This window comes from Labeo rohita, chromosome 25 (genome assembly GCF_022985175.1).
Source record: "Labeo rohita strain BAU-BD-2019 chromosome 25, IGBB_LRoh.1.0, whole genome shotgun sequence".
In the NCBI taxonomy this organism is placed as follows: domain Eukaryota; kingdom Metazoa; phylum Chordata; class Actinopteri; order Cypriniformes; family Cyprinidae; genus Labeo; species Labeo rohita.
Genome location: NC_066893.1, coordinates 19,835,523 through 19,849,764, shown reverse-complemented (window position 1 = coordinate 19,849,764; position 14,242 = coordinate 19,835,523). Strand labels below are relative to the sequence as shown.

At 31.7% G+C, this 14,242-nt stretch overlaps 1 protein-coding gene across 1 annotated transcript in view; it reads right to left on the bottom strand.

The window, feature by feature from the left end:
• The window catches only part of sv2bb (synaptic vesicle glycoprotein 2Bb), a 40,560-nt gene extending 26,603 nt beyond the window's left edge, over positions 1 to 13,957 (bottom strand). The window contains exon 1 of the mRNA XM_051099786.1: positions 13,738 to 13,957. The gene's annotated coding sequence lies outside the window, so the exon portion shown is untranslated. The remainder of the gene's footprint in view (positions 1 to 13,737) is intronic.
• Positions 13,958 to 14,242: the final 285 nt, after the last annotated feature.

The following is a 14,242-nucleotide window of genomic DNA, read 5'->3' as shown; positions in this document are numbered from 1 at the left end:
TACGGCCTCTTTAAACACCGGCAGCCTGCTGGTAACTCATCATGATCTGACCATGAGGCTTCCATGTTGCCCCAGGCATCTGCCTTAAAAGCTTAATATAAAATATGAATCACAGCTCCGGGAAGACAGATTCAGACATCATTTTCATTCATTTTCATGGTTCCTAAAACCTGCTGGTCTCCGAACAGGAACCGTTTACGTCAGAGGCAGGATAATGTCTGCACCAAATGAGTTTACAGAGCAACAACAGCTCTGGCAGGACTAATGCAAATCATGCTACAGCCACTTTATTTCAGTTGTACATTTGAAACACAATATTTAAATAATATAGAGTTCCATTTAAATGACCTAAATACAGATTCAATTATATGAAATATAAATATTTAAATCATTTATAGTTCAGATATTTGAATGATTTATAATACAAATACCTAAGTTATATAAAAAATAAATTAAATTATTTTAAATAATATAAATACATGAAATACAATTATTATTTAAATGATCTTAAAACATACCAAAACACAAATGTTTAAATTTTAAAATTCAGATATTTTAATGATTTAAGTAGAATTACAATTAAAATGATTTAAATTATATAAATATGTCAATTAAATGAAATACAATTATTTATAAAACACATATTTAAATAATATGGAATTAATTATTAAATTAACAAAATACAAATGTTTAAATTATGTAAGACATATATTTAATCATATAAAATTCAGATATTTAAATGATTTAAAGATTATATTATATTACATTATATAAAATACAAATATTTAAGTAAAAAAAAAAAATAATAATTTAAATGATCTAAACTATTTAAATATTTAAATTTAAATATTTAAATGAAATTATATTTTACATGATTTAAAATACACCTAAATATTATATAAAAGAAAAAATATATATATTTTATTTATTTTTATAAAAAAATATGTATGTGTGTGTGTGTGTGAGTTAAAATGATTTAAAATGCTTAATTTATTTTCATTATATGTATTAAAACCACCCTTTGATGATTAAAATACAATAAAATGTAACCCCCAATAAAAATTTTGATCTAATGAAAAATAATAAATAAAATATGTAAAACAAGTATATAAAAAATAATACAATATAATGTAATATAATAATACGCGCACACAATTACACAATTAAACATAATATTAGATCTGATGAAAAAGAATAAATTAAATATATAATTAAATATAATTATATATAATTATAATATATATAATTATTAATATAATATAATATAATATAATATAATATAATATAATATAATATAATATTTTTTTATTTAATTGTACTTTTATGTTACATAAAGTATTTTTATATTTATTTATTTGTATTTATTTCTGTATGAAACATTTGTCTAAAATGTAACCCCCATTTAAAAATATATTAGATATAGTGGAAAAAAAAAAAAAATATATATATATATATATATATATATATACAGTATATATATATATATATATATATATATATATAACAAATATATAATACAATATAATATAATATAATATTTTTATATATATTATAAATATTTAATTTACTTTTATATCAAATCAAATATTTTTTATATTTATTTATTTCTATATAACACATTTGTGTAAAATTTAAATGCAAAAAAAGTCTAAATGATTTAAATATTTAAATGAATCCACTTTTAAATTATAGAAAAGATAAATTTTTACAAATATTTATGTGAATTAAAATATTGGTCTGATTTCTTCATTTTATGCATTAAAAACATCTCTTGATGGCATCAAGATGCTAAATTAAGTTACCTTGGATGTTAGAATATCTTTAGAGTTGAACTAGGGAAAAAAGATTTGTAAAGAAATCATTCTGGTTTGTAAACTAGATCATCTGGTTCATTGAAAAGAGCTGATTCAACAATATTTGTTCATAAATTAAGCTACATCTATACTGTGAAGGAGATTTAGGGTAAATTAATTTACGAAATAATAACTTAAATTTGCTTAAGAATTTTTGTGCATGAACTGCTTTTATTATGCTTTTAAAAGATCAATACAGAAGAAAGTCACATAGGTTTTGGAAAGACATGACGGTAAGTAAATGATGATGGCATTTTCATTTTGGTGGAACTTCAAAAGTTTATGATTTTGTGTCTAAAATAGTTAAGGCCCTCGAAACAAGACCTGAATGTCTACAAATCAACAAATGATCTTTATTATCACTGACCTTTATCTCTGAGATGTTAGTTTGTGTGAGGGGAAAATAACAGAGAGAATCAGTTTGAGATCAGTTGTCGTCATGACAGATGAGAGCTGCAATTTAATCCTGCTTAATACTGCGGAAATTTTATTCTGTCCGCTGGCCACGGATGGCTTTAGATTACTGTCTCTCTCTCTCTAAACCAGAGTGCACAGATGACGTGAGAAAAGGATTTATCTGTTCCGCGTCTCTCCTTTGTCTCATTGCGTTTTGTTATTGTCGTGGACAGCTGATAGCAGCTATAGCATCTCTCATCAGTGATAAAGTCTGGCATGGAGACTTTCGTTGCTCACTTGGAGGAGGAAATGACAGTCTGCCTCTGCGAAACAAAGCCAGTTTTGTTTGGTTTGTTTAACAGACTGGTTTTATGAGCCGCTCACATACACAATGAGATCAATAGAAATCAGAATGGAACCTATTTGCTTTCCTAATGGATCTTTTGGTAAACAACTCATTGGTCGTTACTGCAGAAAAGTATAGTTCAGCTTTGTAATATTTCAAAATATAATAACTAGAAGAACATGTAATAATAATAATAAAAAAAAAACATAATTATAATAACATTTCTCTGAAACTATTATTTTTATTCTACTAAATATAACAAAATGTAACCCCCAATTAAAAATAATAACAGATGTAATGAAAAATAATAAATAAAATATATAAAACAAATATTTAATCTAATATAATTCATTTAAAATTTTATTGTTTTTATTAAGTATATAATAAAATTTAAATTATATATATATATATATATATATATATATATTTGAATTGACCCCTACCCAACTAAAGTAACATTAAATATAATAAAAAATAAAAAAATAGAATAATAGAATAGAATTAGTAAAATGCTTTCATAATTATTAATTTGTATTTATTTCAAAATAAAACCTTTAAAGTCCAAACATAAAAAAATATAGTAGATAAAACAATGAGAGAAAACTTTCAATTATTTTTTATGAGAATAATTAATTTACTGAATATAATAGAATGGACCCCTACCCAACTAAAAAAAAAATATTAGGTATAATATAATATATAATATTCAACAACTAAAGTAATATTAACTATAATACAAAAATAACAATTATAATAAATAGAATAGAATAGAATTCGTTTACATTTTATTATTTTATATTACATAAAAATGCTTTCATAATTATTTATTTGTATTTATTTTAATAAAAAACTTTAAAATCTAAACATAAAAATAATAATTTTATAAAAAGTAAGAAAACATTAAATGATTTTTATGAGAAAAAGTGCTTAACTAAATATAATAGATATATTATATTATATTATATTATATTATATTATATTATATTATATTATATACTATATATTTGGTGTAATATAATATAATATAATATAATGTAGGTTTTAAATTGTATTATTTTTATATTGCATAAAAATACTTTTATATTAATTTGTTGGTATTTATTTCAATATAACACCTTTAAATTCTAAACGTAAAAATATTAATAGATAATAATAAATTAGTTTTTATGAGAATAATTACTTTATTGAATATAATAGCATTGACCCCTACCCAACAAAATAATATTAGATATAATAAATAAAATGAAATACTTTTAAATTTTGTTCATTCATATTACATAAAAATACTACTTATGTATTTGTATTTATTTCAGTATAAACCTTTAATGTACACATAAAATTCAAACATAAAAAAGACAAAAAGAGAGAATATAATATAATATAATATAATATAATATAATATAATATAATATAATATAATATAATATAATTTAATATAATATAATATAAAAATAATTTGTCTTTTAATTTAATTGTATTACTTTTATATTAAATTTTTTATACTTTTTATAATTATTTATTTGTATTTATTTCTATGTAAAATGTGTCTAAAATTTAAATGTAAAAAAAAAAATGAAAAAATATTAAATAATAATTACTTAGGTGAATCATTTGTGTTATATACATCCATAACTTTGGCGAAAAGCTTTCATCCTGGTTAGCAGCAGCTGCATACACAGCACAGTGCATGTTGATGTATGTTTCTACACAACCCCACCCAGCACTTCCCTCAGCTCTCCCTTGATGAAACAGCCAGCTGGGTGTTACATAACCACTGCTGTCAGAGTTCACGTATGCACCTATTTTCCTGCTCCCGTGTGCAGTTTCTCTCCCTTTAATCATTTGCTATAATGCACAAAAATGCATGCAAAGCAATGATCTTAATATTTACATTCAGAAATGTTAAACGGCACTGTTACATGCACAGTCAATCTGACATTATAATTGCAAGTATAAGGGGTTCGTTTTCTTATCCAGTAATTAATTACAGCAAGACCCAGGTCATTTCAAACATCTGGAGAACCAAATTAAGATGCTTGACTAGGATTTGCTTCCCAGGTGTGCCATGGTTTAACAAACTGTACTCAGATTAGTCCCAATTTTACGTGTATAAAATGTGTGTGTGTGGGTAGAGGTCAAAGGTCATCACCCATGGTGGTTTGGATGTAAGTTCACATGGTAAATGGTTAAAAATAGCTTTGAAGTCATGCATAAAAGGGTTAAATCTAATATCTTTCAGTGAAAGCCATGAAATGAACTACATGCATTTTAAAATCTACAATATCCTCCATTTTTAATCTTGTGGTCGCCACACATTCGATAACGCAGTTTTAATACTATCACGCACACACACAGACAGATCAGGAGGGATAAATACAATCTGAGAGGTCCATTAAGCTCAAGAGGAGACGCGCGTCTCACCCACGTCTATTTCTGAGCACGGTGCACATATTAATATTACAAATTCCAGGTTATTGATTGATTCCCGTGCTTTGCAATTCAGCAGCGCACACATAAAACATGCTGTGTGAAGGGTTATCAGGATTTCCAATGGCTGACGAGACTGCATTTGTAACATAGCACGTGTTAACCGAAACGATTTGCGTTTACGAGCTTTCAGCTTTACAGTGTTAACTCTAGATTAATTTGTGTAGTGTAGATGATAAGATATTGTGCAGATAAGCAGGTGTGGATCGCCCACTGTATTGTGGATAGCATCGTAGCACTAATGGCAGAGGTCTGTATTAGTGGGACCCATTAGGAACACGCTAAGTCTTATTGATTTCCTTGACATGACGGGGGTCACAGAATGTCCTCGTATCCATTAACCAAATGATACCCTTTGCGAGCCCTAAGATAGCTTTAAATGGTAGGTGAATGGGTAGAGTTTATATATAACATGAGGTATTTTATCATCTCTGATTAGAGCTATATCATTTTAATTTAAAGTAATAATTAGTAGTCTTTGAATCAGCTGCGTTGGACCCCAGAGTTTGTGGTTGAAAATATACAGGGAGAGTTAAGAAATCAGTGAACGAGTGGCCAGAAAAGCTGTAATGAAATGTAATTTCATCACTTTTCCATTGCAACTGGTATTAAACACAAGATTAAACAAGTTAATTCTGTCAGACAAGTTGCACCATATGAAATTGTAAAAATAATGAGTGTTTTCCAAATACTTCAACTCTCATTGGCCAAACATACAGCTGGCCCCGCCCCATATTTAAGTTATTGGTTGAGCCTGTTTATAAAAGTCCTGCTGCTCAAACAAATAAAGCAATGTTTTGAAAACGTCACTTTTTGAAGACATGAAACTATAAAAGGCTTACTTATAGTCCAACTCGATCTCATGAGAAAATGTAAACGTTTTAAGTTTTGGTGAAGTGGTTTTAAATTTGTTTGAATTTGTACAATTTTAAATCGTACAAAACCTTTTTTTTTTCTTTAGGCAAAAACTAAGCATGAAAGTCCATGGCTAAACCTAATTCTTAGTGAAGGGCCAGAAAAGCATACAAAAACACACAGCTGAGATTGTACGAATTCTTACGAATTCACCAAAACGTAAAGTAGTTACGAATTACCATGAGAGTGTGTTGTATAGTCCAAAGATTTTAAATTAGGATACAAGATCCTGTTGCGATAAATTGTGCTGCTCAAACAAATATAGAAATGTTTTGAAAATGCTACTTTTTGAAAACATCAAACTTATAGTCCAACCTGATTTAATGAGAAAATGTAAACATTTGACATTGTGAACTGGCATGAAATTTAATTTAAGAATTTAAGTTATACAAAAACAGACTTTGTTTAGAAATCTAAGCATGAAAGTCCATCATTATATCATTTTAATCCTCAGTGAAGTGCAAGAGTATCATGCAAAAACACACAAATGAGATTCTTACGATTTCACCAAAATAGTTACGAATTACAATGAGAGTGTGTTGTATAGTTTTAAAATATTAAACTAGGAGAAACTTTCATGTTATTGGTTCAGCCTGTTGCTATAAATCCTGCTGCTCAAACAAATAAAGCAATGTTTTAAAAATGCTACTTTTTGAAGATTAAACTACGAACTACTTGTAGTCCAACCTAATTTGTCAAATTAAGAAGGGCAAGAAGATCATACAAAAACACACAAATTCACCAAAATGTAAAACAGTTACGAATAACTATGAGTGTGCGCGTGTAGTGTTGTACCATTTAAGAAAGTGTTTTTATTTAATTTATGTTTAAATATTATTTGTTTGTATTTGGTTTAGTTCAATTTGTTAATTAAGAAAGAAAATTGTAAGCATCATAAGGGCGTGGAAAATTGGACGGCGGTACGCCGGAAGAAAGGGAGTGGGACAGATATAATTTTTTGACCACTTCAAACGTTTTGTTTTTTGTAGAATCCCTTCTTTTTTGTTGGTATAATTTGTATCTTAACTTTGATATAATTTTGTTGGTAAATTATCTATCAATTAAAACAAGAATGCAGCATAAACATTTCTTGGAATAAAGCATTGGTTTGGAAACATGACTTTTTGAAGACATCAAACTACGAACAGCTTACTTATAGTCCAACCCGATCCCATGAGTAAATTTAAACGTTTTAAATTTTGGTGAACTGGTGTCATATTTGTTTGAATTTGTAGAATTTGAGCCGTACAAAAACAGACTTTTTTTAGGAATAAAATAAGCATGAAAGTCCATGGCTAAACTTAATTCTTAATTGGAGGGCCAGAAAATCGTACAAAAACACACAAATGAGATTATACAAGTTCTTACGAATTCACTAAAACGTTAAATAGTTACGAATTACCATGAGAGTTTGTTGTATAGTCTTAAGATATTAAACTAGGATACGAGAGCCTGTTGATATAAATTCTGCTGCTCAAACAAATAAAGCAATGTTTGGAAAATGCTACTTCTTGAAAACATCAAACTTATAGTCCAAATGTAAACATTTGACATTTTGGTGAACTGGCATCAAATTTGTTTGAATCTGTAGAATCTGAGTCGTACAAAAAGATTAAACCTTGTTGTATCAAGTCGTATTAAACCTAATCCTCAGTGGAAGGCAAGAAGATTATACAAAAATACACAAATGAGATTGTACAAATTCTTACAAATTGACCAAAATGTAAAATAGTTATGAATTTCCATGAGAGTGTTGTATAGTCTTAGGATATTAATCTTGGATATGAGAACTTTTATTGATGTTACTGGTTGAGCCTGTTGCTATACAGTAGTCAACATTTAAAGTGGATCAAAAAAAGTTTATCAAAGTTGTCCTAAGACAAGGACAGGTATTCTTTTTGGTTTTAGGACAAATTTAATGAAAGGTTTTGATCCACTTCCAACCTAATCTCATGAGAAAATGTAAACATTCTGGTGACGTTTTGGTAAACTGGTGTCAAATTAGTTTAAATTCATAGAATTTGAGCCATACAAAGCAATACAAAGCAATGTTTTGAAAACGCCACTTTCGAAGATATCAAACTACGAACTTATACTTATAGTCCAACCTGATGTCATTAGAAAATGTTAATATTTTACGTTTTGGTGAACTGGTGTCAAATTTGTTTGAATTCAAAGAATTTGAGATTTACAAAAAGAGACTTTTTAGGGGGAAAAAAAAAACTAAGCGTAAAAGTCCATCATTAAACCTAATCCTCAGTGGAGGGCAAGAAGATCATAAAAAACACACAAATGAGATTTTACGAATTCCTACAAATTCACCAAAACATAAAATAGCTATGAATTGCCATGAGAGTAAATTGAAAATTGATTATGTACCAGAATAGAGTCAGACTAACTGCAAGTTTGCTAAAAATGGCTCCATGCAGTCTCAGTGATGTCAGCAGAAAAGCAAAGTCACGTTTTAGGAAGATAAAGTTTTGGTTAATAAATGAAGATAAGTCACAATAAATATGTCACAATAAGACCGGCAATGCACATTAAGAAAGTTACATTTGATTCCATGTTGCTGCATTCACTCCTCAATCAAGGGCCATGTTTACTAACAGTTCACTAACAACCCTCTTTTGGGATTAATAACTCGTGTCAGGATTTACTAAAGTCATACAGTGAAAAATTAGCAAACGTTGACAGTTATTTTTGCGGCTGACCTTACTGCATATGCATTTGTAGGAGTTTCCCTTTCAGATGCAAAATTTATGGGAGGAGAGTACTTTAATGAATCTCACAACATGATTTACAACATGATTTCCGGTAGTCAGTTTACTGGTATTTATTGGTACCGCCCCAAAAAAAGCATTGTGCTTGACATGGCTGCAATTGTTGCTGGCAGAAGGAGGCACCAAAGAGAACAGAGAGAACATGGTAGAAGTGAAAGAATTTTTCCACTTGAATTAATTTACTTGGAATGCCTGAATTAGATTGTTTGCTTGTTGTTGTGCAGCTCTTGGTAGACTGTGTTGGTCATTATGGAAATGCGATACTGCGTCCGTGTTCTTTAATTTGCGCATTGTGTGGTAGTTCCTGCCCCTGCTGCCTAAGAACCACACTCAGAGCCTTTGGTCTTGATTTCAGATGACAGACTTTATTTACAAAGAGAATAAAGCCGAGAAGTCCTCTGCAGAGCAAATCTATCTAAGTTGTTTGTGTTGCCCCTTTTATACAGTTTCTTTAAGGCGTGTGCTATACCTTATGTACATAATTGATTTCTCCCTAGGGTGAAAGAGAGAGGCCTCCCAGACTACTCCCAGGTATAGAACGAGACCCTTGACAGGTCCATCTGTTTCTTATTTCTGAGGGTCCATACAGTTTCACCATTCAGGCCTCTGTCTCCCACCAAGGTTTCTAGGCATAAATGGCTACATTAACATTAATTATAATTGATTAATTCATAGCTTGCCCAATAAAATCTACTATAATTGTCAGTAGAACTTTCCACTCCACTTGTGCTTTTGTTTGCCTTGTTTGGTACACCTAGCCTCAAATGTGCACCATAACACATGCTCAAGATAAAACACGGTGGCTCAACCTCTTCAAATGGATTTTCATCGATAAAACCATCAGTGTCCATAAGATATCTTTGTCTGAATGCATAATTATTCCATTAAAAAGCAGCACAGAGGGAGTAAATCACAGAGGCTCAGGGTGAAAATCCGCCATGTTGATCTATTAGGGAGAACCCTGCTGTGAGCGGAGCTCTAGTAAAATATTAAAGAGTCTGCAGACATTCATGCACTTGCTAAATTCAGCAACACTTCCTTCAACGGCTGACTATTAATACATACGTGTATGTTTTATTTATTTCTAATTCTGTTTGCTATTCAAAGAAAGCCCTTTACTGACATGGAAACTGAGTATTTGTAATGCTTAGCGAGATGTTTACAGATGTGATGACACCTGTCATCCTCTTGACAGATAAACGGATAAAAAAAAAGTTTAATCCTCATTGTTTCAGAAAGCTGGTTCAAACAAAAGCAAGGAAGGCTGAGAGAAAAAGAGAGCTCTTTTTGCAGTACATTAAAGCGTGAGTTTCAGGGACGTTCTGCTCCAGCATTTTTTTTTTTTTTTTTTTTTTTTGCACTCTCCTGAGATTCACTGTCCAGAAAAAAAGCTTCTCTCACAAACATAAAACACAAGCCAACTGTAGGACTGCAAAATTGGCATTACATTAACTGCCAACGCTAGGTTGAAAAAACAGCTCTTTTGCACAAGCTCACATTCAGTTTTTTCCATGTAGCTTAGTTACAGATGACTAAATACAGAGCACTAGATAAAGACAGGTGAAAAGTTAGTCCCAGAACAAATAATGGTATTACATTTTGTATGTTTGCTTTGGGTCTCTGTAGAAAAATAGAATGGATTTAAGTATAATTTTACTCAGAAATGCGAGTAAATCCTGTTTAACAGGTGGAGCTGGGGAGGTGGAGGTTTTCAGAAGAACTCTAAAAGCACGCTGTGAATTCTAACCAGCTGTTTAAATGTAAAGCAGCAAGCTCATTGGCTGCGTATGCAACATGAACAAATAAGTTTGTGCCAAGTAGTTTAACACTGTGAATATCATCCATTTGCATTAAGGACCCATCAGCCTGCGCCGCCTAGAGTTTCATGACAGGTCTTGGCATTTATCATTAAAATGATTCAAAATACGGCTTTTGCGTTTTACTTATAATAGTGACACAAGGCGATGTTTGATTTGACCCTCATTGAGGCCTGTCTTAAATATTACTTTTCCAGCTTATGTCTATAAAGGAAATCTGTGCATTTGGATATCTATACATGCATTTATTTAGGTCCTGTGTACACTAGTCCGTTTTCATTGTAAATGGTGTTTTAAAATGAAAATTAGGGATGCGCGATATTATCTGACCAATATTGGAATAGGCCAACAATTGCTTTAAATGTAAATAGTGGCATTGGCCTGATATGAAAAATACTCAGGGTGTGCTAGCGATTAGATCACGTCAGCAGTGTGGCTCATTCTTGATGCAAAGTCTTGCCTAATGATTAGATTCACTGTTTTGGATCGATGCATTTAATTTTTGAATGCACGTACAGAATGACGCGTTCAGTGTGCATGTGCAGTGGCAACACCAGCAGTCTCCCCCAGGTCATAATGTCCGTTCGGTAAGGAGTTTTAATTCCATAGGGGGCGCTGTTGGCCTACTTCTAATAAAATGAAAGTAAAATACACAAATAACATTTAAACTGTGTTTCTAATTAAATAAAGCAATAATTGATGTTGATTAAATCATATGTTTTGATTTAAAGGTCAGAAGCTGTAGCTTTACATAAATAAAACAAAAATCACAAACATGACACTTGTAAATTAAATAATTTTATATATACTGATTTATTTATTATTGTCTAATATGTTACGTTTTATTAAAATTATGAGCTCTAAAAGATTTTCAGAAATTTTACAACTCTTTAGCTTTAGACCATCTACAAATGTTGAATCTTAAAATAAAATGTTAAGGTTGCTACTGCATTTTTCTGAGGAAAAAAAAAAAAAAAAACAGTGATTGATATATATAGAGAGAGTTTATTCATAGTTATTTTTCAAAGCTCCAATGTACTGTCATTATAAAAGAACTTCTTTATTGTTTATTTAATTCTAACAAATAAGTACTAACCAACATTAAAAATAATTTGTTTTTTCCAAACAAAAGGAAATATATCAGAATCGGCATCGGCATCGGCTATCGGAGAAAATGAGTTAAAAAATATTGGCATATGGGATACAGGCAAAAATCCAATATTGTGCATCTCTAATGAAAATTATCCTAATCGACACTGGCATTTTCATTTTGTTTCAGAAACGATCTCCGTCCACACTACACAATCAAATATGCATCACATGACCATTTATGGAAGTTGGTTGCTAGTCAGTAGAGCGAATGTGGGCAGCTGCGCCATCATTTTCAAAAGTCTCTGTTTTGATCCATTTTTATTGAGATGCAACCCCTTTTTTCAATCTAAAACGGGGCCTGCAGCTTTTTTCGAAAGTCTCAGTTTTCGAGTCCTCATGGTTAATGGTTAACAAACTGTTTGCTTTCCTCGACAGAGGCTCGAATCCAAGGCTCAGCTTGAGCTATGAGTTCAACCCCCATTGTGGTACTACATAGAAGAAGAATAACAGAAATAGAGGAGGAGCTGGGGAGGTGGAGGTATGCCGGGAGAATTCTCGCTGAGATGGTGGAATATAGGGAGAATTATATAGGTTTGTAATGTTGAGCGACAGGACTGAATGATTAAGTTCCTCCAGAACCCACATTTGGAACTTCTAAATTCTGTGGAATGGATTCAAAGTCAGTTTAGACTCCACTAATTTTTAAAACTAGCTAAAATATTCATTGAAAAAGCAAAGGTTTTTTGTTCCAAATGAGCAGATTTTGTGTAGGCCTGGATGTATCCATTTATCCATTTGGGAATTGTGCTATTTTGAAAAGTCTAAGTATTTGCCAACTCTACTTTGGAGCTTTAGACTTGTATCTGGCTGTGGAACATTTAACACTAGTCTAAAAATGAGTTTCGTTTCTGCTAACTCAAAGCAGTCTCCAAGATGTGTTTTCGCCCTGCATTCCTTCGCTGTGAGGCGCCTCTAATAAGTCATGTTTCTATAACATGTTTTCTGCCTTTGATCACCAGGAATACACGGAGGAGCAGTGTGAAAGCCACAGAAGACGGCTAATGATCCAACGAAATCTGGGAGGATGAGTTGGAAACGTTTTTTAGGTTTGACAGGTTAGGTTGCTAATATGAATGAGTTCAACTGCAGTTGCATACAGTAGAGTAGCATTTACTACACAACTAGCTTCATCATGAGCGATTAATGAACAGTTTTTGTATCTGAGAAAGGCTATAATGGTTCTTCTGGTGCCTGTGAGACGTTTAGAGGATATAAATAATGCATATGTTTTTATCCATTGCAAGGAGATCCCCCACCCTTCGGTACACAACTAGCTCGCACACAATTTATAAATAAGCACAACTTGCATTCGCCCACACATTTCTGAACACACATGCTGGAGTGTGCTGAAAGTGATAAAAATCATTTTTGTAGTTCAGTTCACACTCTTGCATCATTGCACATCTCATTTTCATAAACTTGATGCTTTTCATGTCAAAAAGAGATGGGTAAGAGATTTCTCTTGTATTCTGCGAGTACCTAAATACTCAGAAAAAAATTTAATTAGCAAAAGCAAGTTTTGTAATGCTTCCAGCAAAACTTCTCTCCGCGATTGATGAGCGTTCTACTTTCCGAAAGTGATGACGATTGTGCACTTTATCATATTAGATTATTGCATCACTTAGTCACTGCGGGAGAAATATTTTCAGTGTGTATTGATTATGTAACTGCTTCCAAAATCTACTAAGCACCAACCAGACGCTCATCGATTCATTCTATAAACGGAAGCGTCATCAGAACGCCTCAATGTCTTTGGTTACAGTTTATTTTAAAGAAAAACTCCATTTAGCTGAGTTTTCTATGTAGTGAAACCTCTGTGAGCTTCAAACATGATTCTTCCCTTTAATATTTCATAAAGTTTTACTCTGCAGAGAGTTTCAATGTGAATTGCAACCTCTAGAATGGACTTTAAAGCCAAAACAAAGCAGAAGAAACCATTTTGTTATACTGTATCACTATGCACACAAGACATAAACAATCAACTTTCTTACCGTCAAATTATGCTGACTATGCACCAAAATAGTCCCTCTATTTTTAAAAATGTAAAAATTTACAATCCCCCAAAAAGCTGAGTATCCGGTAATGACGGCCTGTGTTGAAACATGAGAGAGAGATCATCCAGACAGCCAGCAGAGATTCTGAACAGGAAGATTAGGATGCGAGCACTCTTACTCGCACTCTCCATCCCTCCTCCCGATCTGTTCATTATAGGAGGAGCTCCCTGAACACGCCCAAGCAACTCACAATGGTAGCGTCCATCCCTACATCTGCTCCTCGCTCACTCCCACATGTGCCAAAGCTGGCGGGAGGGAGCAGCTACTGTTTGTAATAGAGAGAAAGACAGAGAGAGAGATGGAGGGAGTGATACTGTAGAGAAAACAGGAATGCACATCAGGGAGGAGGAATTGGGCTTGGCAGATGGATAGTTGCTGATGGGAGGGGGAAGGGGGGTCTCCGGTTTAGAAATGACGGATGGTTTTGGTTAAGTGGACTGGG